Source organism: Anomaloglossus baeobatrachus, chromosome 4 (genome assembly GCF_048569485.1).
Source record: "Anomaloglossus baeobatrachus isolate aAnoBae1 chromosome 4, aAnoBae1.hap1, whole genome shotgun sequence".
Classification (NCBI taxonomy): Eukaryota; Metazoa; Chordata; class Amphibia; order Anura; family Aromobatidae; genus Anomaloglossus; species Anomaloglossus baeobatrachus.
Window position 1 is genome coordinate 176,681,714 of NC_134356.1, and position 27,122 is coordinate 176,708,835.

The following is a 27,122-nucleotide window of genomic DNA, read 5'->3' on the forward strand; positions in this document are numbered from 1 at the left end:
AGTTGCTTGTGTACTTTTTTCTACCACACTTTTTCCTTCCACTCTACCTTCCATTAATTTGCTTGGATTCAGCACTCTGTGAACAGCCAGCTTCTTTAGCAATGGCCTTTTGTAGCTTACCCTCCTTGTCTAGTGTGTCAATGACTGCCTTCTGGACACCAGACAAGTCAGCAGTCTTCCCCATGATTGTGTACCCTACTGAACCAGGCTAAGGGACCATTTTAAACCCTTAGGAAGCCTTTGCAGGTGTTTTGTTTTAATTCTAATTTTCTGAGATAATGACTTTTGAGTTTTCATAGGCTGTAAGCCATAATCATCATCAATTTCTATTAATAGAAATAAACACTTGAAATAAATCCCTTTGTGTGTAATGACTCTATATAATATGTGTTTTCCTTTTTGTATTGAAATACTGGAATAAATTAACTTTTTGATGATATTCTAATTTATTGAGCTGCACTTCCAGATATTTAAAATATCTGTTTCTCTGCTAAATCTTTTATGTAGAATTCCTCTAATTCACAATCTTAATGTTTGTAAAGTAGCTTCAATGATGCACACTCTCCATTGTTGTGGGATAAGTATCTCAACCTCTAAACTCAACATGAGCATAGTGGATAAATATATAAAGTGGGGACTCAAAATCAAAGGAAGCAATTCAAAAAAGCTTGATAAGTGGGACATTAAGTATTTTAACTGTGCTTTATACATTTACTGTGAGGCACCTTTTTTTTCATAGATGCGGTTATAATATCTGTTAAAAAAAAAAAAAAACCCAAAACAATCTTGTGAAGATATTCAACACTTTTTGCGGGTTTTTTTGTGATATACGGTGCTTCATTTTTATGTCACTGATATATTCTATCTTTTGTTCCTAAAACCTGGTGAGATCTGTGGAAAAATAACTTAAATTTCTGTTTTTCCTATTTTCTATTTTTTTATGACCACATAGGGCCACAAAAATACTTTCAAAAATGTTTTTTTTTTCTCTTATTTATCATGTTTTTTATATTAAACACATTTTGCTTTGTTTTTTGTTCTTTTTACAGGGGCTGGGCTAGTAACATCGATTTGGATTGACAGTAGCATTTTTGTTTATGCTTTACCTTTTATGTTTTATTTATTTATTATTCATTTATTTTGCAGATTGTGCCTACCATAAGGTCATAAGAGGTATTTAAATATTGAAAAAACTTTATTTTTATTTTATTTCCCTTGTAGCTGAGGCTGGTATTCAGTGGAAAGCAAAAGGGTAACAATGTTTTGAAGTTTTGACTTTCATGCTTTATATCTCACCATCCACTATATCATTGAACATGAGATTACCTTCATTTTGTATACAATCATCTTGGCTATCCCATACATAAATATGACCTACAACTATTTAGCATATTTATAATTAGTTATGCAGATTCTTGTCACGTCCTGCATTGTTACTGTTTTGCTCCTGATGTTTGAAACATTTTTTTCTTCCTGTTCTCACATTCCCTAATAATGTAATGTGTATTTAGGTTGTGAAAGGTCACTGGTTCAAATCAAGAAGCAGCCATGAAGATTTCCCAAGATAATAGAAACAGCATCATCCAGCTCATGGATAGCCGTCTCTCAGCTAAGTAAATTGCCAATCTGCATTTTGTGAGTGACATGACAGTTGTTTGAATATGAAATGAAATCTGTCCTTCCAAAGCCACGAGGTGGGTGTCCAGGTAAAATAATGGAGTCAACAAGTCAGCTCATCAGAAGATCTATCAGTTCTGGAGCAGCAAACATGACAGTGGAGGTGGCTCATCTGCTTCTTAGTAGTGAAATCACAGATGTCCATGCCAGCACCATACAATGCATGTTACACAAGTCTGGAATGGTGGCCCGAAAACAAGTAAAGAAGCCTCGACTTCAAAATCATCATAAGAAGTGTTGGGTCGAGTTTACAAAGAAGTATAAAAAATGGACAGTAGAAGATTGTAAATGGGTGATTTGGGGCGATGAGAAGAAAGTCAATAGACCTGGCCCCGAAGGGTGCAAATGGGTCTGGAAGAGACAAAGGAACAAAGGGCTAACAGATCAAGAAATTAAAGAAACTGTTAAGTTTGGTGGAGGAAGCCTGATGATATGGGGTTGTTTCACAGCCAAAGGGAAGAAATGTAAACAAATAAGATATCTGTTTAGATCAATTTTATAAAGTGATTATCCAAATTTTAATTAATGCAAACCTATGATATTAAAAATGCAGTCCAATCTGTTCTATACTTGCCAATAGTGCAACAGGAATTAAATTGTGCAATGTCATCAGCACTAATGCGGAAGTGAGTGGAGTCGGACTAACACTTTAAATGTGTAAAAAAAATAAAGTTATGCTGAATAATTTCCTAATTATAATATATCTCCTCTTCTATACCTGCTGTCTATCCATTTCATTAACAAAATGGACCTACTAGGGTCATGTGAATTATCAGGACTAGTAATTCTTTCAGTCTGCAGATGCTCTTTACAATACGAGGCCTGTTTGACTGGAATCTACAAGAGAAGTTGACAAAACTGTACCACCGTCTCTGAAATGCAGCTATTGACTAAAGATACATCTCACAGACCTCTTCTACATTACCGAGGGTCACTTCTGCCATGAGTTAAGATGATCATCTGGCTTCAGGTGGTAATCTAGGGTGATGATGGTTCTGATGCTGTACTCCTGTTCTGATGGTGGTTCTGGTGCTGTTTTGCTGCAGAGGAGACAGCAATATATTCTATATAACATTGCAGTATTTAAAATAAGCAATCAGATGATTGCAGGTTCAAATCACATAAGGGGACAAAATAATAATTCATGATTAAGGGTGATTCTTGTCACCTGAAACGCGTAGCGCTGGTCATGCTATCTGTTTTGCCTGCATGTTGAAATAAACCGAAGTCTTTCTCACCTGAAGAGCTGGATTCTCCTTGCTTTATTGGATTGTAAAAGCAAAACCCCTAAACAATGATGGAATTGTGTTTGCTCACTGCAAGGTTAAATTTCACTATGGGGAGGGTCACTATTTAAATTTTCGCTTCAGGCATCAAAAAAGCAAGAATTGGCCCTGACCTTACCACTGCACAATGTTGCCAAAAAAACAATGGAATTTATCTGAAATCTAGTCCTTATGTCCATTAGCAAAACCATAAATGTGCTCATTTAAATGAATGTAATACACTGTTAAATTGAATCCTTTAAGTGCTAGACATTCTTTGAAATCACACTTGGTTCAACTCTGGCTTATTGAGAACAGAAAGCTGTAAGACGACAGACAGCTTGTTCTGCTTTGGTGAAGAGTCTTTTTCTGCTCTTTGTACGTAAAAGGATGCTACAGTTTCCGAAAACCTCTGTCTCGTGATGTAGTTAAAATAGTTATAATAATAATATTTATTCACTTATATAGCGCTATTAATTCTACAGCACTTTACACACATCAGCAATACTGTCCCCATTGTGGCTCACAATCTAGAGTGCCTATATGTATATCTTTGGAGTGTGGGAGGAAACCCAAGCAAACACGGGGAGAACATACAAACGCCATGATGTTGTCCTGGTAGAATGCAGTGCTAACCACTGAGCGTAACTCATCCTCAAAGTGTCCGGCACGGAGTCTCCACTGCTGCTTCTGGTGTCAGTTATGGTCTGGATTGCTAATATAACAGTACCGCAACCAATCAGTGAGCTCAGCGGCTCTAAGTGGCACTTGTCATCTACTCAACTCAGGCAGAGCCACTGAGTTTATTTTTTGACTAAAATGCTGTTGACATGACCTCAGTGCTGTACAAATGGTAGACAATGGAAACAGCGGAGACTGAAAGCTAGATCCAGGGAGGGTGACAAAAGCATGGTTTATTTTTTTACAACAAACTGTGAAGGAAATAGAGGATTAAAAAACACTTTTAAATTGGTAGGTTCTGGATTTGCCATGGCTATATGAGCCAAGGATTCTCCAGTTTGAGCATCCATAGGCCCAGGCTTCAAACTGTGTGATTCATGCACGTTTTTCCACATAAAAGGTTAATATTTATTCTTATACAGTTTTACCATAGTAAAGCTTTGCTGTTCTTATGGAGTTGTGTATATTATTTATCCAAAATCATTAGAACGCTTTAAGATTTATATTGTCTAGAAGACTTGTCTTATATCTCATTGACCATCGTTCTAAACTTTATCAGTGCAGTTCAATACGGTATGTGACTTCAGAGGGGAAAACATTCAATTCTTATACCTTTCTGTTGAGAAATGAAGCATACACTAACTCCACTTACATTCTGCAATAAATACGTTTCTTTTATGTTATAGATAAAGAATAAAATTGTAAGCAATGTGTGCTGAAAATACGGTATGCTGCAGCTATTTTGGCCCAAACACTTATACTGGTATGAAATATAACCCTTAATGTCATTTATTACAAGGTATGCTCAGCGAGGCTCCCAGAGCTCCCCCAATCATAAAGTGATGGTATATTTCAGCAATTTGTCCTATATTTACAAGATGAGAATACCTATGAATATTATTACTATATTTGTTTCCTTATTTCCTTATTATGAAGTATATATTTTACTGTTATCAAGGGGAATGAAACTGTTATGGAATACAATTCCCGAACAGGTAGACTATAAATTGGGATCTTTCACATCAGCATTATATGAGATATAAAATGTATCCTGATATATTCCTCATATATATATAGAAGTATACTGTATATTTTTTCCAGATTATTGAAACATTTTGGACTAGCAGGTAATAACATTTTAAAGTAATGTATTCAACGTTCAAAGCAAAGCATTAGGTTGTGGCATTAGTCAAAGTGCACATGTTGAGTATTTGGTGAGGTTTTTTACCTCTGTATTCGTAGGACCAAATCAGGAGTAAAACAATCAAAGTAAAAATATAATAGAAATATGGCACCACTTCTGTATTTTTCACCCAATCCTGGTTTTTGCTACAAATACGGAGGTAGAACTCACCAAATACTCAACGTGTGCATGGGCCCTAAGGAGGGTATGTGGTCTTATAGCAAACCTTTGGCATCTTCTTGACACCAACACAGTCCTTTATATGGTCCCATCCATCACATGTACAGGTTTTAAAAATCTAATAAAATAATAAAGTAAGAGGAGCTCTGCTGGGTCCAAAAGGGAAAAGGATGAAAATCCAGCAGAGGAGATACCTTAATACTGACAGCAGCAATAATAGAAAATCAGGGAGCATTTTGCGCAGCCAAATGTTGTGACCATCTTTGACGGACACTGTAGGACTGTCTGTCACCCGTGACACACCCGAGACAATAAGGTGATAAGAAAAAACATTATAACTTACAATTGTCTAAAGTGCTCAGGTTCAGATTGCTGTACGCAGGCCTCATCTAAAATCCAGGTCATTGTGTGAATGGCCATGGTAATTTGCACTACTGGCCCTTTTGGAGGTATGAGAATGCACATGTTCAATGGCAGTGTGGTGCTGTACTGTAAACCTTTGCCTAGATATTTACTGTCATGGCAGCTTCAGGATAACCCAAATGAGAATAGATGATCCACAGATCATATTTGGGGACAGTCCTCTAATGTGTATGGCAGAGAACAATAGAGAAGGGGTTTTATGCCGCGCTGTTCATCAGGAAGGAGGACAAAGAGATGGTCAATGTTCCTTTATTGTAGCTTGTTGTCTACGCGTTTCAGGAGCTCTGTATGTCCTGATGAAGGGAGCAGAGCTCCTGAAACGCGTAGACAACAAGCTACAATAAAGGAACATTGACCATCTCTTTGTCCTCCTTCCTGATGAACAGCGCGGCATAAAACCCCTTCTCTATTGTTCTCTGTTATCAACCACGGGGGCTGCAGCAGACTTCATCTCTACAAAATAAGCTTTTATAGTAGTTGTGACTGTCACAACTACTGAAGGTGAGTGCATTCCCTTTAATTTTTTCCCGGATATATACCGGGTAAGACCCTATTGCGCTTTTTCTTTCCACAGTTTATTTCGCTTTGTGCCTTCTGGACCTGGCAAGACCAGCTCTTCTGGTGGACATAGCAGCATAAGGGTCGTGTCTTTCTATCATGGACTACTTCAACCAACGTCTCTCTTCAAGAGAAAGACTCATCCTACAAACAGTAGGTGCATCTGATGCTTACAATATAGATCCTGAACTTGATTTAACCAATGTCTATTCTGAAGAAGACGGTATTAATATGAGAAATCTTTTTCTACGTCTTGAGGATCTTCTCAAGGATGAACTATTTTACAGTCTGGACGCTAGGTTCCTCCTGATTTATATGGAAGAAAAACTATGCCCCAGGGGTCTGAGAGTGAACAAAGATTCCCCTTTCCCCTTGGATAAAACTTTTTCTTTGGAATGGGACAATATTTTTCAGAAATGTATGCAAGAGATGTTACAGTGCCTCTATAAAAAAAGAGATATTTTAGCTAAAGAGGCTACTGCTAAAATATCGGATGTATATGAGGAGCTGGGTCTATATGACCTACATTGTGAATATAAAATTTTAAATTCCAATATCAATACTAAATTAACACAACTTGAACAGGATACCATCCTTAGAAAATCTAGGAAATTACAGAGAGACAGACAAGATAAAATTAACAAAACTGCCCCCCCTACTGACCAAAAAGAGAATATATCTACACCAAGGCCTTTTAGTACCAATAAGCTCAAGAATTTCAAAAGAAAGAGAAGTCATAGTAATAATCGGAATTTTTTTAATAGTAAATTCCATAAAAAACGGAATCCTTCGACTAATATGGAAAAGGAAGCTCCAAAAGATACCCCTGTACCCAGTAAAAAAACTGCAAATAGTATCTCTATCATTAATGACACAACTGGAAAATCCTTAATGGATCTTCCAAAGGAGACAGCTGATATAATTGTCCATATTGACAAACTCAAGGTACCAGAACCCCTTAAAATTCCTAAAGATTTTGAGGAGACTAAAAGACAACTAGCATTAATAAAGATGCAAATCGAGAGAATAAGAAAAGAAAGAGAATCCCCTTTGATCAGTGATGATACCACTACTCCAACAATATCTAGGGAAGGAGAGCAGGATATGGACCTCATGGATTTGTTGGACTTATCCACACATGAGGATTATATCCCCTTACCTGACACACAATTTGCACTTAATGTGTCCTCTACTGAGTGTGCTAATTCTGGGGCCGAACCCATTAAAACGGTCATCATTGATAACACCAAAAAGAACAATATGTGTGTACCTTTTTTATCCCTTGGAAGGTTTTCAACCCAGAACCCTATACAAAGCCCCATAACGAACTACCTAACCTCAAGGGGGGGGAAAAGAAAAAATCCCACAGAGGAAACCGAGCAGGTGACAGGGTCCAACAAAAAAGAAAAGAAAAACTAATACCCCCAAGCCACACTTCAGGCATTTTTAATCTCTCTAGTCATGATCTTACAGAAAACGAACTTAAGGTACTAAAAAAAGGACTATATTTTTGCCCTGATTTTTCCTCTGACGAATTTGAATTATATTTGGACGTACAGAGGTTTATAAGAAAAATCACATTAACTCGACATTTTCAAATACATAAGCCTGAGACTTCAGAGAAAAGGGACATTTCAGATAAATTTTTACATACTGACCTCAGACTCAACTCAAAATTTTACCCTCTAAACAGTAAAGGACATCATATAAAAACGTTTAGTGATCTAGTATTAGAGGATATAAAGAAACTAAAAGCTAATAAAAAATCGGGTCTGCACAATCTGACCATTGGTGAACATAGGGCAATAAAAACCCTTAAAGGGAACCATAACCTTATCATCAGACCTGCTGATAAGGGTGGGGGAGTAGTCCTGCAGGACAAGGAAGCATATATCAGAGAAGCGCTGAGAAATCTATCTAACACCATTCACTATGAGGTTTCTGGCCAGGAAAGGTATAATAAAGCCATCATTGAGTATCAAACACTCTTACAGGAGGCCATTAAAAATAATTTACTTAATGACAATGAAAAAAAGTTTTTAGAAAACAAATGTCCAAAAATGGCGTTCTATTATCATCTCCCTAAGGTCCACAAAGACCCCATTAATCCTCCAGGTAGACCTATCATATCTGGAATAGATTCTCTGACTGTAAAATTAGCAGCGTATATTGACCACATTATGAGCATTCACGTCATTAGGCTCAAAAGCTATCTCCGCGACTCTGCACACCTTATACAATTCATAAGGGAAATCCCTTGGGGGGATTCTTATGTGTTTATTACCTTGGATGTCTCTGCCTTGTATACAAACATTTCACACAAACTGGGACTAGAATGCTTTAAACAATTAGAGATATGTTTTTTTTTTGTACTGTATGTCCTGATGAAGGGAGCAGAGCTCCTGAAACGCGTAGACAACAAGCTACAATAAAGGAACATTGACCATCTCTTTGTCCTCCTTCCTGATGAACAGCGCGGCATAAAACCCCTTCTCTATTGTTCTCTGTTATCAACCACGGGGGCTGCAGCAGACTTCATCTCTACAAAATAAGCTTTTATAGTAGTTGTGACTGTCACAACTACTGAAGGTGAGTGCATTCCCTTTAATTTTTTCCCGGATATATACCGGGTAAGACCCTATTGCGCTTTTTCTTTCCACAGTTTATTTCGCTCTAATGTGTATGGGCAGCTTTACTCTGTGATCCTTCAGAATTTCATCTATGCTCTACTTCATTTAAAATGAAACACTGAAAAACTCCAAACATCTGCTATTAGGCTTATTAACTTTCATTAAAATGTTATTCTTAATCTCTCCTTTCCAGAGTGCATACCGTAGTGAAAAAGCTGGCTAGAAAGAACCTCTTGTGTCCAGAACGTATGAGTACATCACTGAAGATTGCTTTAGATAGACACATTAATTAGCCACAGATCCAGAAGACATGCTTGTTGAAAGTAAAAGACATTTTAGTAGAAAAACCTATTATTTGGGCTTCTTTTTCTGTCTACAAATGTTACCATTATGGAATCAAGTATGAATTATTCATTATACTAGTTTGAGAATCTGACAATTTGGAGCCAATTAGATGCCTCCCTCATAGTATGACATTAGTGATAAGTATCTGCCTGAGTTCTCAGTATTAAGGTCTCAAAAACGTTGAGGACTGTAGAATCAGTGGTCGGCCAAGTAAAGAGATTCAGTAGATGAAAGTCACATCATAATTACTATGTGCAGCATGCTGGCTCAGTGGTTACCACTGTTGCTTTGCAGAACTAGAATTCTGGGTCAAATCCTAACAATGACAACTGCAAGGAGTTTGTTTTTTCCCCGTATTTGCATGGGTTTCCTCCCAGACTCCAAAGACATAATGATAGGGAATTTAGATTGTAAGCCCCAATTTCAACAGTGATAATGATGTCTATAAAGTGCTGTGAATCAACGGTGCCAAATAAGCGAGTAAAATAAATACTTGTTTCCCTTCTAAAGCGGAAGATGTCCAGCTGTGCCATTGATGCGCCCACGGGGTCTGGGGGTTACTCATGACTGGGCCGGTTTAAGGGGTAGAATCTCCTGGCGGCCAGGCCCGATTCTTTGATCCCAGCGGTGTCAATTAAGATGGAGGGGTTATTTACAGGAGAGTAAAGTTTGCATTCGTGACTCCACCTGTTGTTTGCGGCTAATATAGGAGCCGCTGCTCTGGGAGGTATTCTCTGTGGCAGATGGTAACAGAGAGAGATTGTAGAAATCGGGTTTCTAAAGCCGCGCCAGTGATCACAACTGTCATCAGTTGTCATCTCTCCTGGCTCACCTGCGGCAGATTTGATGGTGTCTTTTATATGGTCCTGAGGAAGTGAGCAGAGCTCATGAAACGCGTAGACCGATGCTGCAATAAAGTCACATAATCTGATGTCCTGGTTGTGATCACTGGCGCGGCTTTAGAAACCCGATTTCTACAATCTCTCTCTGTTATCAGCCGCTTGGGTTGCCGCGGCCGGGATCCATTGTTACATGCGAATATAGTAGTTGTGACTGTCACAACTACACATGGTGAGTAATATTGCTCCCCCTACCCATGCCCTGTACCTATAAGGGTAAGACCCTATTGCGCTTAATTTCCACAGCTCCTGTCTGTGGCAGATGGTAGCACAGCTGTGTTGGTGCAGCTCTCCACAGGCAGAGCTTAGGCCCCAGGGATGTTGGGAGTCATAGTTTCCTCCTGCCATGCAGCTAAGACGAGGGTAGGGCATGGGAAGGATTGGACGACACAGGGGTTGCAGTCAAAGTTCTTTACTCACTGAAGTATCACCACCTCTGGAGTGTGAAGCTCAGCTGTCATGGGCTCCAGACGATCCCGGATAGTTCGCCTGGCTAGTGGAATGGGTCACGGGTGCCTGTCGCATTCCCCTGAGCCCTGGGATCCCCCTTTCGATCTGGGAACCCGGGTCGAGCGCTCTAGCTCCAAACCACGGGTCCCTGTCTTTTGTGAGAGCTCTTCAAACTTGTGTCTGTTCACAGTCGGTTTCCTTTTCTTTCCCTCTCGGTGTGTGAGTGTCGCCTCACTCCCCCTTGATCATGCTCCACCCTCCGGGTTGCTGAACTAATGGGCAGGAGATCCCATACCTTGTGATGGCCACCCCCAGCAGCCTACCCTAAGCCAGTCCCAGTGGGAGGGCAACTGATTGTGTGTTGTATGGATTGTGGTGTTTACTGGCAATGACCTCCTTTGTACCCGGGTTGAATACCACACATCAGTCGAGGTGCAGTACCCTGTGGCAAGCCTCAGGGCGCCACACCATCATCTTAGAACTGGTATGAGCAGTGAGACACAGCTAGTGTTCAGAAAAGTCTGGTCAAAACTGGTCTTTATGGAATGGTGGGTCAAAAATCATACCTTTGAAAACAAGGACAAGTGACTCAACTATGTATAAAAACATAAACTGTGCTGAAAAAATATGGCTGCATGTGCTTTTGACTATAGAGTCAAAATTTTAAATATTTGGCTGTAACACAAGGCAGCTTGTTCACCAAAGGACTGTAGAGCAAAACAACGAGTGGCTGAAGACAACAGTGAATCATGGTGGAGGTTGGCTATAATTTTTGGTTCGAATTTCAGCAAATGGAATATGGCTAGAACCAATGGTGTTCTCAATGCTGATAAATACAGGCACATAACGTATCCACCATGCAATACTAGCAAAGAGGCATAAAGCTCCATATTTATTTTACGGCATGACAATAACCCCAAACATGCAGAAAATTTCACTAAGAAGTAACTTCAGCATAAAAAAGAACAATGACTCCTGAAAGTGCTTACTAGGCCCCCACAGAACCCTGATCTCAATGTAGCATGGCGCGAGGCGGTAGTCAAGGGCGAGGTCTGCGAAATCTGCACCCCGGTGCGCTAGTTGATGAAAGATGTCTGGGCTGAATGTTGAATGTGTGCATTAGCGTCATAGTCATATTCATGTTCTCAAGGGTTTAGCTCCTTCTAGCTCACCCCAGCTTAGCACCACAACACGGTCCATGAAAATCATGCTGTCCTCCCTGTGGTGATGTCTGATTTTCCTCATGGAGGAGGGGGGTAAGGGGTTCTCAAATATGGCCAGAGTCAAGCTTAAAGCTCTCAAACGCCTAATAAATTCTCACCCAGGACAGCACCTTTGTCTCATAGACTACTCTATCCTAGCCCTCTATCTTCTTGGGAGCTATAAGCTGTTTGGGGCATGATGGATATATGTTTTTTTTTGTTCTGAATCCTTCTGATTAGGTCACTTCAAAGTGAACAGTCAGTCTCTGAACCCGATGCAGTCCTTTATTCTGTGTATTGGGCAGCTTGTTTAGCTCATGCTGCCTCTGTCGCAGTCTACCTTTTTCTACATGTTAGGGGTGGTTACCCACTACATGCGGACTTGATGACCTTTGAGATCTCAGGTATGCCTTGGATACATGTTTATTAACTTTTAGAAAGGAACTATCTCTTTCCCTACACATCCACTCTGGGTAAGTCCCAAGATTAACTGTCTCAGACCTTGCTCACTGTGTACTGCTGGGCAGAACTCAACTCCCTAACAGAACAGTGCACATCATTTTATGAAAGCATCATTCACATGACATTACAATAAAGCAATTGGTGTCTTCAGGGAAAGGAACATGACAGCAACCAGTCCACCTCCTTACATCAACATAGTTGAATATTTTTGTTATTACATAGGCACAAGACTACATCCACAGAAAATCTGTGGTTAGTTCATCAAAATATTTGGAACAACTTCCCTGCTGAGTTCCTTTAACCTCTTTATGACCTTGGTTGCGCCCTCCCCCCCCCCCCACACAACACCAATCTCTGCAATTCCCTGTTTAATCCTGAACAGCCAATCACAGCAATTCCAATGTTTCAGGAAATGAAATGCCTGAAACATTGAGGTCTAGCTATGATCGGTGCAATAACAGCACGGCGGCATCACCAGCCCCAGAGCACTGATTGGAGTGATTGTATGATGACGCGCAAAACGCTCCAATCAGCGAGCAAAAATGTGGTCTGTCCTCACAATGACCACTCTTGCTCTGCCTCATCCTAGCTTGGAGATGTGTGCAGAGCGGTCACTGTGCTGTTCTGCTGTCGATCTACTAGGATTTGTGGTGCCAGAAGTGTTTTAAGGTCTGTGTGTTGCTGCAGCTTCTTCTAACAAAAGAAGAAAACAGAAAGAAGATATTTTTTCTTTTCCTGACTTGTTAGTGTCCCCTCCTTTTTACTTAGCTCCCATCTCACTCTCTTTACCCCTTCCCACCTTTATCCCCTTTCCCCACTCTCCCTAACCCCTTCACCATCCCCAACGTCTACTGCAGAACGCTGATCAGTACTTGATCGCTCAATTTTTTTTCTTTTCCACCACCTCCGTGCATGTGTCCTACAGTTGCCAAGCCACTGATCAGTGACGCACATCACTGATCTGCAACCGTGCTCACTTTTGGCTTAGGACTTTTTTTTTGTTTCTTCCTTGTTTATTTTTTCTCCCATTTTGCATCACATCTGTGCGTGCTATCTGCGCCGCCGAGCACTGATCAGTGATGCACATCATTGATCAGAATCCATGCTTGCTTTTGACTTGGGACTTTTTTTTCTCTGTTTGTTTTTACTCCCATTTTCCACCACATCTGTGCGTGCTTCCTGCAGCTATTGAACATTGATTAGTGAAGCACATCACTAATCGGCATCCAGTTGTTGGTTTCCAAAAACAGTAAAATAATAATCAAATAAAAATTATAATTTTGATTTGTTGATAGGTCAGGATTAGGGACAGAATATATACTGTAGTAATTGTTATCTACTATAGTATTTTTTACTAAGTAAGGGTTAGCGTTAGAAAATAATTTACATCAAATTATATGTCTAGATAAGGGTCAGTAAAAACTTACTGCAGTAATCGTCGTTTACCCCATTATTTCTTACTGAATATAGAAAGGGTTAGTGTCAGTTGCTGGCACTCAGTATTTTATTTTTTTTACTGTTGTTCGTTTAGAAAGTTTCTTTTTTATTTCAGCAAATTATTATATTCGTCTTTTATCTTCTTTTTATCTTTTTCTTTTTCGATTATTTTCTTCTATTCTTTTTTTTTTCTCTTCTGTTCTAATAAATAAAACAGATTTACACCAAATCTTAAACGCTCCCCCCGGTTTGGCTTTCTACATCTTTAGCTAACTGCGGTGAACATGCATTTTAATTTTCCTCAATCTTTCTCATCAGAAGACACTCATGTTTAAATATTAAAGGGAACCTGTCAGCAGAAATGTCCCCTAAAACCTAACAGATTCCCCCTCTGCAGCTCCTGGGCTGCATTCTATAAAGGTCCCTGTTATGATTGTGCCCACTTTCTGACCAAAAAAAAGTGTTTATAAAGTTGTACCTTTTTGGCTTCTGATTCTGTAAATCCGTCACGGGGGCGGGCTGCCTGATGGCCGTTATTCTGCCCCCTGGTCCTGTATGCCGCCCCCATCGCTGATTTCAATACTTCTGGACGCCGCCCACTGCTCCAGCCATCCCCGCGCATGCCCAGTGCCCATCTCTCGGGGATGAGCACTGTGCCCAGCGTCACCGCTGGTGACGTGCACGCAGGGTTAAGATTATGGGCGGTGCTGTGATGTTTATTCCTAAGCAACCGCCCATAATCGCGGGACCGCGCTTTCCCCCTCGGCCTGCTTCTTTCTGCGCAAGCGCGCTGCTGCTGACCTCACTTCGCCTCCTTCCCATCTTGCCCCGAGGCAGGAAATAGATGGGAGGAGCGCGGAGCAGTGACTACACCGAAAGCGCGGTCCCGCGATTATGGGCGGTTGCTCAATCGTTATTCTTGTGTTATCCACAGTTCTATTTTCTAGATCCATGGATTTTAGGGCACGCGATAACACGTGGCGGTCCCATATTAATGAGGCGTTTAAAGAGGACCTCACCTGTGGTTTTAGTAGCAAGCCCGACAGTCAGGCGGACATGCAAAGATTGAAGCAGCTCTTACATAAGAGAACAAAACTTTGGTGGAATAAAGGTTTTTTGGAGCAATATGTTGCCAGGGGACTAATACCACGTGGCTTACGCATACAGGTCTTTCCCTCCTTCCCCATCCAGGAAGAGTGGTTCACGAGTGCATGGGAAAAGTGCGCAGATACATGCTCCAAACAATTTATGGAGCTATTAATCAAACTAAATGAGGTTAATGTGGGGGAATTGGAGGTTGAAATTGAGACCATACAAGAAAAACTCAAAAAAGATCTAACGGAGGAACAACTAGCCAAATTTAACAAAGATATTGATGGGGAATTTGTGAAATGGGAGAGTGAGATAAGGACGACTAAAACCAAGAAACTCCAAAGAGACATCAATGATCGGGCTAATAAGCAGATGTATAGATGGAGAAAAGGCCGGGCATACCAACCCAATCATAATAGACCTAGATCCATCTCTATTTCATCCCGTACTTCGGGAGATAGTACGGAGGTGGAGGATAAAGAGGAGAATCGTGTACCTTCAAATTACAATAATATAAAATCTAATGGAGGCCCCAGACAGACCCGAGGAGCCACTCAGGGGAAGAGAAAGGGTATTTCTCCTACAACATCACAGGAGCAACCGAAAAACAAAAAAAGTCCATTGGAGGTAATTAATCTATCTACTCATTCCCTGACTCAAGCTCAGGTGCAGGTGCTTCAGCTGGGACTGTCATTTGTGCCCACGGGCACATTTGACTTGTTTACTGCTGTCAAGGACCTCCACCTGTTTGCCCGGAAATTGGTGTTACACAAACTCCATCATAAGGTTGATAAAGGGGAGGAGTCATTGACTGAGAGGGAGAGGGAGGCCATCGCCACTCTGGAGGAGTTGGAGAGAGAGGCAGATGGCGGTCCATCCGTGACTTTCCCGAGGGAAATATTGCCGAGATCAACCACATTTCCCCCTCTGTCCATCTGTCCACAAATTGAGATCTTTGTCAGGTTAGTCACAAAGGAGTTTGAAAAGATCCCAAGATACAGCTCTGGTGACAACCTGACCAGGCAACAGCGTATTGCTATACAAGAACTACGCAATATGTCGGATATAGTAATAAAAAATGCGGACAAAGGGGGAAATGTGGTCCTCTGGCCTATAGTTAAATACGAACGTGAAGCTTTCAAACAATTAAACAACCAGGAGACATATGTGAAGCTCACCACAAACCCAACTCCTGTGTACAAAATGGAATTGATGTCCATTTTGGAGGAGGCCTTACTAGAGGGGATCATTACACCAAAAATCAGGGACGGTCTCCTGGTCAAAAATCCTCGGTTACCAACTTTTTATTTGCTACCCAAGGTTCACAAAGATGCCGCCAATCCTCCGGGACGTCCCATCGTCTCGGGGATTGGTGGCCTTTGTGAACCTATCTGCACCTATGTGGATTTTTATTTAAAACCACTAGTGCAGAATTTACCATCATATTTGCGGGACACAAATGATCTATTGAGGAAATTAGATGGAGTACATATGGAGGAAGATATGTGGTTGGTCACAGCGGATGTAGAGTCCCTTTATACCTGCATCTCGCACGAACATGGTATTGAGGCGTCCAGATATTTTCTGTCCTGTAGCTCATGGGGAGAACCTCTGTGTGGATTCATTTTAACATTATTGGACTTCATCCTCCACCATAACGTCTTCACTTTCAAGGACCGGTACTTCCTGCAGAGACGTGGTACCGCCATGGGGGCGGCATGTGCACCGTCGTATGCAGGGCTGTTTCTGGGCAGATGGGAGCAGACGGTTTTACACGAGCTGCCACTTGCCCGGAATATAGTGTGTTGGTACAGGTACATCGACGATGTGCTGCTCCTGTGGCAGGGGACACGGTCTTTGCTGGATGTGTTTATGGAGGAGGTTAACCGGAACGAGTTTAACATCAAATTGACGTATAAAGCAGATCAATATAAAATGGAGTTTTTGGACGTTATGGTGGAGGTTGGAGAGGGTGGTTTGATTGAGACGGATTTATTCAGGAAAACCACTTCCGTGAATGCATTATTACATGCATCGTCTGCACATCAGAGGTCAACCATTCGAGCTATCCCTGCTGGCCAATTTTTGAGGGCTAAGAGGATATGCTCTACACCCCAAAAATTTGAATATCAGGCTAATGAACTTCGTGCGAGATTCAGGGAGAGGGGATACGGCATCCGCGGAATCAAACAGGGGTATATGAGAGCCAAACAGACACCCAGAGAACAACTTCTGTATGGGCGTAACATAAGACCATTGGATGGTGGTGTAAACCAGACTCGATTTATCTCCACTTACAATGGTCAGTGGAGACGGATCGGGGATGCACTATCCAGACACTGGTCTGTGTTACAGACGGATGCTGTTTTGGCGAATGATCTGCCGGGGACACCGCTGCTAACCTCAAGGAGGGGTAGGAGTTTGCGGGACCTCCTGGTAGATAGCCATTATGTGATCAAGACATCTGGGGGCCTGTTCGGACATAATGCTCCAAGGATGGGAAGTTTCACATGTGGTGATTGTATTACATGTAGGTCAGGCAACATCATTAGGGGCAAGGATTTCACCTCGGCAGATGGCAAACAACGCTATCATATTAAGAAGTATATTTCGTGCAGTAGTACGCACGTAATATACTATGCCAAGTGCCCCTGTGATCTGGTGTATGTGGGCCTGACCACAAGACAATTCCGCATTCGGATACGCGAGCATGTTCGCGATATCCTGAGGGCGCCTGCCATAACGGACCTATCGCTGCTGAGGACTCTCCCCAGACACTTCAAGGTCCACCATAATTGTGACCCTGGTGGGCTGAGGGTGGTGGGGATAGACCTCGTCGGTGGTGGGATCCGTGGAGGTGACCTCAGGACGGCCCTTTTGAAATTGGAAAGTAGGTGGATCTTCTCCCTGGGGACCCTTGCTCCGGCAGGGTTGAATGAACAGCTTAGTTTTGCCCCATTTTTGAACACTTAGATCCCCGGGAAGGGGGAACCTTTGCCATTAATCTGTATAAGGGTTAAGCTTTCTTTGGTTTTTCGTCCCAGGGACGATTATGATGCATTATTGTCTGATTGTCGTGCTGCTTTTTAATTGCATGTTGTTTTAATTCCAGTATTTGTTCATCTGAGGAATTGTGGGCTCCCTGCCATTTCCCCTCCCCTCCTCGTGTGTCCTCCTGGTAATGAGATGAAATCTTGGAATCAAGGATAAGGATGGAAAGATCTGACAGCTGCCTTATGAAGCAATTTTTTGGACATTACCAGCTTTACCCCTAGTGTGGTTTTGCGTTGCCGCCTAGCCACGCATAATTATTTAAATATGCATGTGATGTGTTTGGGTGACATTTACAATGTTATGATATTCGGTTGGTTGTATGTGGTCGTGTCCACGGTGGTGGCTCTTTGGCTGCAGCCGGGGACACTGGCGTTGGCCACGCCCACATGCAGAAATTAGGCGGATATGATCCTATTTTGGATATGGACTTATGACCCATTTGGGACGTATGGCTTCCTCTGCATTGTACCTTGACATGATGGTGGCCACCTCTGGACTTCTGGCTGTGTCTGGGGGCTCCAGATTGTGGTCACGTCTGCGTGCGGGGATGAGATGTATTTAAAAACGCTGATCTGTCAATACGATGTACCATTTGATTATTCTAAGACTGTGTTGGTCTGTTGCGAAGATAACCTCTTGTTACATGCTATTATATGAGTTGCTATACGTTTGCTTAAATTATGGATACATCGTACTGATGTGATTGATATATAGATATTTGTAATCATCATATGCACAATCTACAGCTATATAATGCGGAGAGGGTACACTTGACTTTTTATCTTTACTGTTCCAACACTATGTACAATATACAATGCATCTGTCACCTTGGTCCGTTCAACTGTGATGTCCCTCTTGTCCCTCCTAGCGCGCCGTCCAGGCGAGAGTCTTGGGTGTATGCACCCGGCGGCATTTGAGGCGGCCATGCGCATGCGTCGTTGACGTCACCGGAGAATTTTCTCCAACGCATGCGCATTTTGCCGCCGCTGACCGCCGGCCTGCATACGATCCTCCCTTGACGCGATGTGCGCGTGCGCACGGCGGACGGCGAGATGGACATCACCTGAAGGCAACGGGGTATTTAGGGGAGGGGGAAAGGAGTCCACAACAGCGTGCGGTGCCCCTGAGAAAGGTATCCGAAACGCGCGTCGGGCGTGGACTCTGGACCGGCTCCCCTACCTACTTCGGCCTCCGGTATGTACCCTGAATATTTATGTGACTCGATCGTGCCTTGTGCACTCCGGGTTAGCACTGTATCACCCGGTATCTGAGTTTGGTTGAGGGAGTTACTCTCTATGCTTGGGGATAACCTAGGGTTACCGTGACTGGCAGTTTGCCGTTTATTCTCCTAAGCATTGTGGATATATTCTATATCCGGTCCTGGTCCCCACGTTAGTGAGGTTACAACGTCCTCATAAGTGATGATTATTACTAAACAGGAGTATGTTTGTGCACTCCTGTTTTTAATTTGTATGTATAGTTAATGAATAAAATTGGATAAATCATTCCTTTGTGTGGTTTCACATATTTTGCATTATTCTGACTAAAGGCCACTTTACACGCAACGACATTGCTAACGAGATGTCGTTGGGGGTCACGCAATTCGTGACTCACATCCGGCCTCGTTAGCGACGTCGTTGCATGTGAAAGGCACGAACGACTGTTAACGATCAAAATTACTTACCTTATCGTTGGTCGTTGATGCGTCGTTCTAATCCCAATTATCGTTGCTGTTGCAGTACGCAGGTTGTTCGTCTTTCCTGGGGCAGCACGCATCACTATGTGTGACACTGCAGAAATGAGGAACATCACCGTACATGCGACCGCCGGCAATGAGGAAGGAAGGAGGTGGGCGGGATGTCATCTTCGCCCTTCCACTTCTATTGGGTGGCCGCTTAGTGACGTCGCTGTGATGCCGCAGGAACCGCCCCCTTAGAAAGGAGGTGGTTCACCAGCCACAGCGACGTTGCCAGGCAGGTAAGTACGTGTGACAGTTCCTAGCAATGTTGTGCGCCACGGGCAGCGATTTGCCCTTGACGCACAAACGACGGGGGTGGGTGCTTTCACCAGCGGCATCGCTAGCGATGTCGCAGTTTGTAAAGTGCCCTTAAGTCAAGCTTGCTAATCTTCTTGCATCCTTCATACTTATTATGCAAAGACATTATTTTTTTTCTCAGGTGTTGTGACATTTCTCTATCATATGGTGCCATTGCTGACAGCCGAAAATGGGGTTTTCTTTGTTAAGTAACGCCTTTTTCCAGTTAACTGCTGGACATTTGTTTAACAAGAATTCAACTGGCAATTCACAGTTAAGTCTATTCATTAATTAAATTAATGTAGTCTAAACTTTAGCTTTGTTCCTCAGATTTTCATTGAGGTGTACTCATTTTTTCACTATGGTCTGGATTTCATTTGGTAGAAAAATTGATTTTTGGGTGTTTAAAATAGCAAATCTTGCTTGCAGTCAACGTCCCATATTTGTATTTGTATTTTGTAGCATGCTGTCCAATAGGGAATGTTGATTCTGAAAGGAAACTATAGGTTTTCTGACAAATTTGTTGGGGTGTACTAATTTATGCTGATTGCTGTGTATTTAATATTGCCATTATGTGCAATATGTTGACAACACTTACATCTCTTGATGCCACATTTTAACACAGAATGTTTACAGTGAAGTAGCTAGTGGAGGCAGTTGGGTTCACAAGCTGAAAGCTGGGGTTTATTGGTTATGAAGATGTCAGGACATTCTTTAAGATTCTATTCCTCTGAAAAATTATGTTTTTTGTGCAGTTATGTCACTGAATAGGATACGTTAAAAAAAATAATCCATAGCTGTGTGATGATATTTTTGATACCAAGTGAAAAAGGAAGAACCAAACTTCTCATTCATGTATAAAGTGTATATTTTGTCTATGATGTATGTTTCTGCTTTCAAACTAATTGCTTTCTGACACAAATCTTGCATCAATTTTTTGGGGGCATCATTAATGAAAAACCTTCTGCTAATAAGAGAAAATTGGGTTTCAAATTTCCTATCTGATGGGGGTGTGGCCTGCATGCTGAAGGCAATGGCTGCTTAAGAGTGAAGCTCTGTGCTGTGGCTGTACAAACTGGCTCAAACCTGCTTCAAATCGCTGAGAACTCTCCTCTGAAACAGTGAGTAATCCCCCCTGCATAGTATGCCAAAGGGTAGACCCCGGAAATCTGGCCCCCCAGCCAAGCTTACTGACTTTTATCCCAGGGATAGGGGATCCCCCTCTCCTCAGAAGATGTCTGCTGCTGCAGTGCCTCCCTTACACCAGGAAGAGACAGGGTTGGGAAGCAGTGTCACAGGCACTCCTCTCACAGACGAAAGGCTGCAAGCCATGTTCAGTTCTCTGAGGTCATCACTGCAGGAGGATTTCAGGGATCTTAAGAACATGATTAAAGAAGTTAAAGAGGAAATCAAATCACTGGGGGACCGTACAGACCATGTGGAGTCTAAAATGGCCGAACTTGCACAGTCACACAATGATGTGATTGATGCTAACACAGCGTTAGAGGAGGAGGTGGGAATACTGAAAAACAAGCTTGGGGATCTGGAAGATAGGTCCAGAAGGAACAATCTTAAAATTAGGGGCATTCCTGTGTCAGTAGCTGATAAAGAGCTGCCAGATTTCTTTCACAAGTTTCTCCAACTACTGCTCCCAGAACACACAGAAAGAGATCTCATAGTGGATAGAATTCATAGAATCCCTAAACCTAAGGGTATCGACCCCACTCTGCCCAGGGACACGCTGGCACGACGGCATTTTTATAAAACAAAGGAAGCAGTGCTCCAGATACTGAGGGATAACCCTATCCTCCCAGATGAATTTAATGATTTAAAGGTGTTCCCGGACCTGTCTGCTGCAACTCTGGCAAAAAGAAGAGAATTTTCCCAGTTCTCCAGAATCCTGAGGGAGCATGACATACACTATAAATGGGGATTCACGGTGAAATTGATTATCTTCAGGGATTCTAAAACACATTTATGCCAATCCCCTCCTCAACTGAGCAAACTTCTTGAGTCCTGGGGATTACCCCTTACAATGCACTCAGACTCGCGCCGGGATCAGGGGGATGCTCAGAAGAAAAAGATCAATCCTGAGTGGGAACCAGCTTGAGGGAGTCTCGCCAGCCGCAGGCGTGTGTAGCTCTCATGTGACCTGTGATGTCACTTAAGCCCTCTGTTGTTCTCGCCTATGGCGAGCAAGTACTTTCCAGCTGTCCAGTAAGGATGAAGCTGAAGTATTTTTTTTTGTTGCTGTTGTTTTTTCCCTCCACCTGTGCACCGTCCCTAACTGGTCCTCCTTGCCTGCCTCTGCCTGCCCTATGCCTCTCAGTCGGCCTGCCTGGAAACATCGTCCTTTCTGGGATCCGCCATGAGTATTAAGTTTCTGTCTCTCAATGTGAAGGGTCTCAATTCTCCTGCAAAAAGATCCATGCTGTGGACAGAAGTTATAGCATCCAAATGTGATATAGCATGTATTCAAGAAACCCACCTTCTTACTGATGACAATAAAAGGCTACTACATCCAAGATTTCCACATATGTTCTTTGCAAATGACTCTAAAAAAAAAAAAAGGAGGAGTGGCTATCCTGATTAAAAACTCTGTGGCTTTCAAAATGATTGATGTAACCTATGGTGCAGACGGGAGATATATTATTCTAAAGTGCCTCCTGAATGGGCTTTTGTATACCTTGGCATCGATTTACGCTCCAAACTCATCTCAACTAACTTTTGCCCGGAAATTTTTCCAGATGTTTAGGAGCACCACACAGGGATTAGAGATAATCTGCGGGGTCTTTAACACTCCAGTTCTTCGATCTATGGACTGCTCGGCGAGGTCCGCTAAGTCAGTAAAGGAACTGAAACAGTTGGTCGTGGAGTTTCATCTACATGACATATGGAGATACCTTCATGCATCGGAAAGGGACTATACTTTCTTTTCCCCAAGGCATCGGTCGTACAGCAGGATCGACTTCTTCCTGACGGATAGTAAGACTGTTCACAAGTGTACGGGTGCTGAAGTGGGTCTGATAACTAGAGATGAGCGAACCGGTCCCGGTTCGGCTCGAGGTCGGTTCGCCGAACGGAGGTCCCATTCAAGTTCGGTTCGGCGAACGTTCGACGAACCGAACTCGAGCCAATAGGAAACAATGGCAGGCAATCACAAACACAGAAAAACACCTAGAAAACACCCTCAAAGGTGTCCAAAAGGTGACAAACAACTCACAACACAACACAAACACATGGGAAAGTGACAAGGACATATACTCATGCGAAAACAAAACAGCTGGACAAGGAAAAAGAGGAGGACACACAGATATAGGCATGGCACACCCTTCTAAAGTCATGTAAAACACCGCAAGGTGACTCCAAGCGGAGTCTCCCTTTTTTCCAAAAATTGGGCCCAAAACACACCCACCCCTTCAGTGGCAGCAGTTGTGCCCCAGTTGTACACTTCACAGCTAGATTTGCATCAAGCACATTCAAAAATACGCCATAATTAACCGTCCCCAGGATGACACTGGGGTAGGTAGCAAAGTCTTTCCTGATCCCAGCTCTGTTCATCTTGGCTTCTTTTAAAAACACATCAAGCAAGGGTTACTCCAAGCGGAGCCTCCCTTTTTTCCAAAAATTGTGCCCCACACACACCCACCCCTTCAGTGGCAGCACTTGTGCCCTAGTTGTACACTTCACAGCTAGATTTGCATCAAGCACATTCAAAAATACGCCATAATTAACCGTCCCCAGGATGACACCGGAGTAGGTAGCAAAGTCTTTCCTGATCCCAGCTCTGTTCATCTTGGCTTCTTTTAAAAACACATCAAGCAAGGGTTACTCCAAGCGGAGCCTCCCTTTTTTCCAAAAATTGGGCCCCACACACACCCACCCCTTCAGTGGCAGCAGTTGTGCCCCAGTTGTACACTTCACAGCTAGATTTGCATCAAGCACATTCAAAAATACGCCATAATTACCGTCCCCAGGATGACACCGGAGTAGGTAGCAAAGTCTTTCCTGATCCCAGCTCTGTTCATCTTGGCTTCTTTTAAAAACAATGTAAGCAAGGGTTACTCCAAGCGGAGCCTCCCATTTTTCCAAAAATTGTGCCCCACACACACCCACCCCTTCAGTGGCAGCACTTGTGCCCTAGTTGTACACTTCACAGCTAGATTTGCATCAAGCACATTCAAAAATACGCCATAATTAACCGTCCCCAGGATGACACCGGAGTAGGTAGCAAAGTCTTTCCTGATCCCAGCTCTGTTCATCTTGGCTTCTTTTAAAAACACATCAAGCAAGGGTTACTCCAAGCGGAGTCTCCATTTTTTCCAAAAATTGGGCCCCACACACACCCACCCCTTCAGTGGCAGCAGTTGTGCCCCAGTTGTACACTTCACAGCTAGATTTGCATCAAGCACATTCAAAAATATGCCATAATTAACCGTCCCCAGGATGACACCGGAGTAGGTAGCAAAGTCTTTCCTGATCCCAGCTCTGTTCATCTTGGCTTCTTTTAAAAACACATCAAGCAAGGGTTACTCCAAGCGGAGTCTCCAATTTTTCCAAAAATTGGGCCCCACACACACCCACCCCTTCAGTGGCAGCAGTTGTGCCCCAGTTGTACACTTCACAGCTAGATTTGCATCAAGCACATTCAAAAATACGCCATAATTAACCGTCCCCAGGATGACACCGGAGTAGGTAGCAAAGTCTTTCCTGATCCCAGCTCTGTTCATCTTGGCTTCTTTTAAAAACAATGTAAGCAAGGGTTACTCCAAGCGGAGCCTCCTTTTTTTCCAAAAATTGTGCCCCACACACACCCACCCCTTCAGTGGCAGCACTTGTGCCCTAGTTGTACACTTCACAGCTAGATTTGCATCAAGCACATTCAAAAATACGCCATAATTAACCGTCCCCAGGATGACACCGGAGTAGGTAGCAAAGTCTTTCCTGATCCCAGCTCTGTTCATCTTGGCTTCTTTTAAAAACACATCAAGCAAGGGTTACTCCAAGCGGAGTCTCCATTTTTTCCAAAAATTGGGCCCCACACACACCCACCCCTTCAGTGGCAGCAGTTGTGCCCTAGTTGTACACTTCACAGCTAGATTTGCATCAAGCACATTAAAAAATACGCCATAATTAACCGTCCCCAGGATGACACCGGAGTAGGTAGCAAAGTCTTTCCTGATCCCAGCTCTGTTCATCTTGGCTTCTTTTAAAAACAATGTAAGCAAGGGTTACTCCAAGCGGAGCCTCCCTTTTTTCCAAAAATTGTGCCCCACACACACCCACCCCTTCAGTGGCAGCACTTGTGCCCTAGTTGTACACTTCACAGCTAGATTTGCATCAAGCACATTCAAAAATACGCCATAATTAACCGTCCCCAGGATGACACCGGAGTAGGTAGCAAAGTCTTTCCTGATCCCAGCTCTGTTCATCTTGGCTTCTTTTAAAAACACATCAAGCAAGGGTTACTCCAAGCGGAGTCTCCATTTTTTCCAAAAATTGGGCCCCACACACACCCACCCCTTCAGTGGCAGCAGTTGTGCCCCAGTTGTACACTTCACAGCTAGATTTGCATCAAGCACATTCCAAATCTACAAGCATTTACTCTCCCCAGGATGACACAGGGGTTGTAAATTCCTTCTGGATCCATGACTTGTTCATTTTGATGAACGTCAGTCTGTCCACATTGTCACTGGATAGACGCGTGCGCTTATCTGTCAGCACACACCCAGCAGCACTGAAGACACGTTCAGAGACAACGCTGGCAGCTGGACACGACAAAATCTCCAAGGCGTAAGTTGATAGCTCTGGCCATTTTTCTAGGTTTGAAGCCCAAAAGGAGCAAGGCTCCAGTTGCACAGTCATGGCATCGATGTTCATTTGGAGATACTCCTGTATCATCCTCTCCAGCCGTTGACTATGTGTCAGACTTGTTGTCTCTGGTGGCCTTGCAAAGGAGGGTCTAAAAAAATTATGAAAAGATTCCATAAAATTGCTGTTACCAGCACCAGATACGGTCCTACTGGTACGTGTAGACTGTTGAAGATGACGAGACCGTCCCATGTTTGTCAAGTTACAACTGGGAGATTCACTCCCTGCACCTGCACGGTTGTTTGGTGGAAAAGCGGATCTAAGATCGAGTAACAGCTTCTGCTGATACTCCTGCATACGTGCGTCCCTTTCTATGGCTGGAATTATGTCACAAAATTTGGACTTGTACCGGGGATCTAATAGTGTGGCAAGCCAGTAGTCATCATCACTTCTAATTTTGACAATACGAGGGTCATGTTGGAGGTAGTGCAACAAGAAGGCACTCATGTGTCTTGCGCAGCCATGCGGACCAAGTCCACGCTGTGTTTGTGGCATAGAGGTGCTAACCGTTCTTTCTTCCTCTGACATCTCCCCCCAACCTCTTTCAACTGAAATTTGACCAAGGTCTCCCTCATCTGCTGAGTCTTCCATGTCCATGGACAGTTCGTCCTCCATTTCTTCATGTCCTCCTGCACCTTCCTCAACATCTCGCCTGCTACCATGCGCCCTTGTTGATCCCTGTCCCCCATGCTCCCATGCCTGGCGCCTTGGTGATGATGAACGTCTGGACCTTGGTGATGTTGTTGTCCCTTGCGCATATGAATCCTCCTGTAGTTCATCCCCTTCCTGTTGTCCCACCCCCTGACTCCGAATAGTGTTTAGCGTGTGTTCCAGCATGTAAATGACTGGAATCGTCATGCTGATAATGGCATTGTCAGCGCTAAACATATTCGTCGCCATGTCGAAACTGTGCAGAAGGGTGCATAGGTCCTTGATCTGAGACCACTCCATCAGGGTGATCTGCCCCACCTCTGCATCTCGTTGGCCCAGGCTATACGTCATGACGTATTGCACCAGGGCTTGGCGGTGCTGCCACAGTCGCTGTAACATGTGGAGAGTTGAATTCCAGCGTGTCGGCACATCGCATTTCAGGCGATGAACCGGCAGGCCGAAAGACTTCTGGAGAGATGCAAGTCGCTCAGCTGCGGCGCTTGAACGGCGGAAGTGAGCAGACAGTTTTCGTGCCCTGTTCAGAAGGCCATCTAGCCCGGGATACTGTGTTAAAAATTGCTGCATGACAAGGTTCAACACGTGAGCCATACAAGGTACGTGTGTCACCTTGCCCAGGCGAAGGGCCGCACCCAGGTTTGCAGCATTGTCGCACACGGCCTTACCAGGCTGCAGGTTGAGTGGAGACAACCATTTATTAAACTCGGACCGCAGAGCTGACCACAACTCCTCAGCTGTGTGACTCTTATTCCCAAGACATGTCAAGCTAAAGACCGCCTGATGCCGTTGCGCTCTGCTGCCAGCATAGTAATGAGGGGTGCGTGATTCCTTCTGCGCAGTGAGAACGCTGGTGGCCTGACCAGGCAGGCTTGGGGCGGAGGTGGAGGACCCAGATGAGGTGGAGGATGCAGAAGCAGTGGCGGAACTTGGACAGACAGAGGATTGACACACAAGTCGTGGGGACGGCAAAACTTGTGCAGCAGACCCTTCACCATCTATCACCATAGTT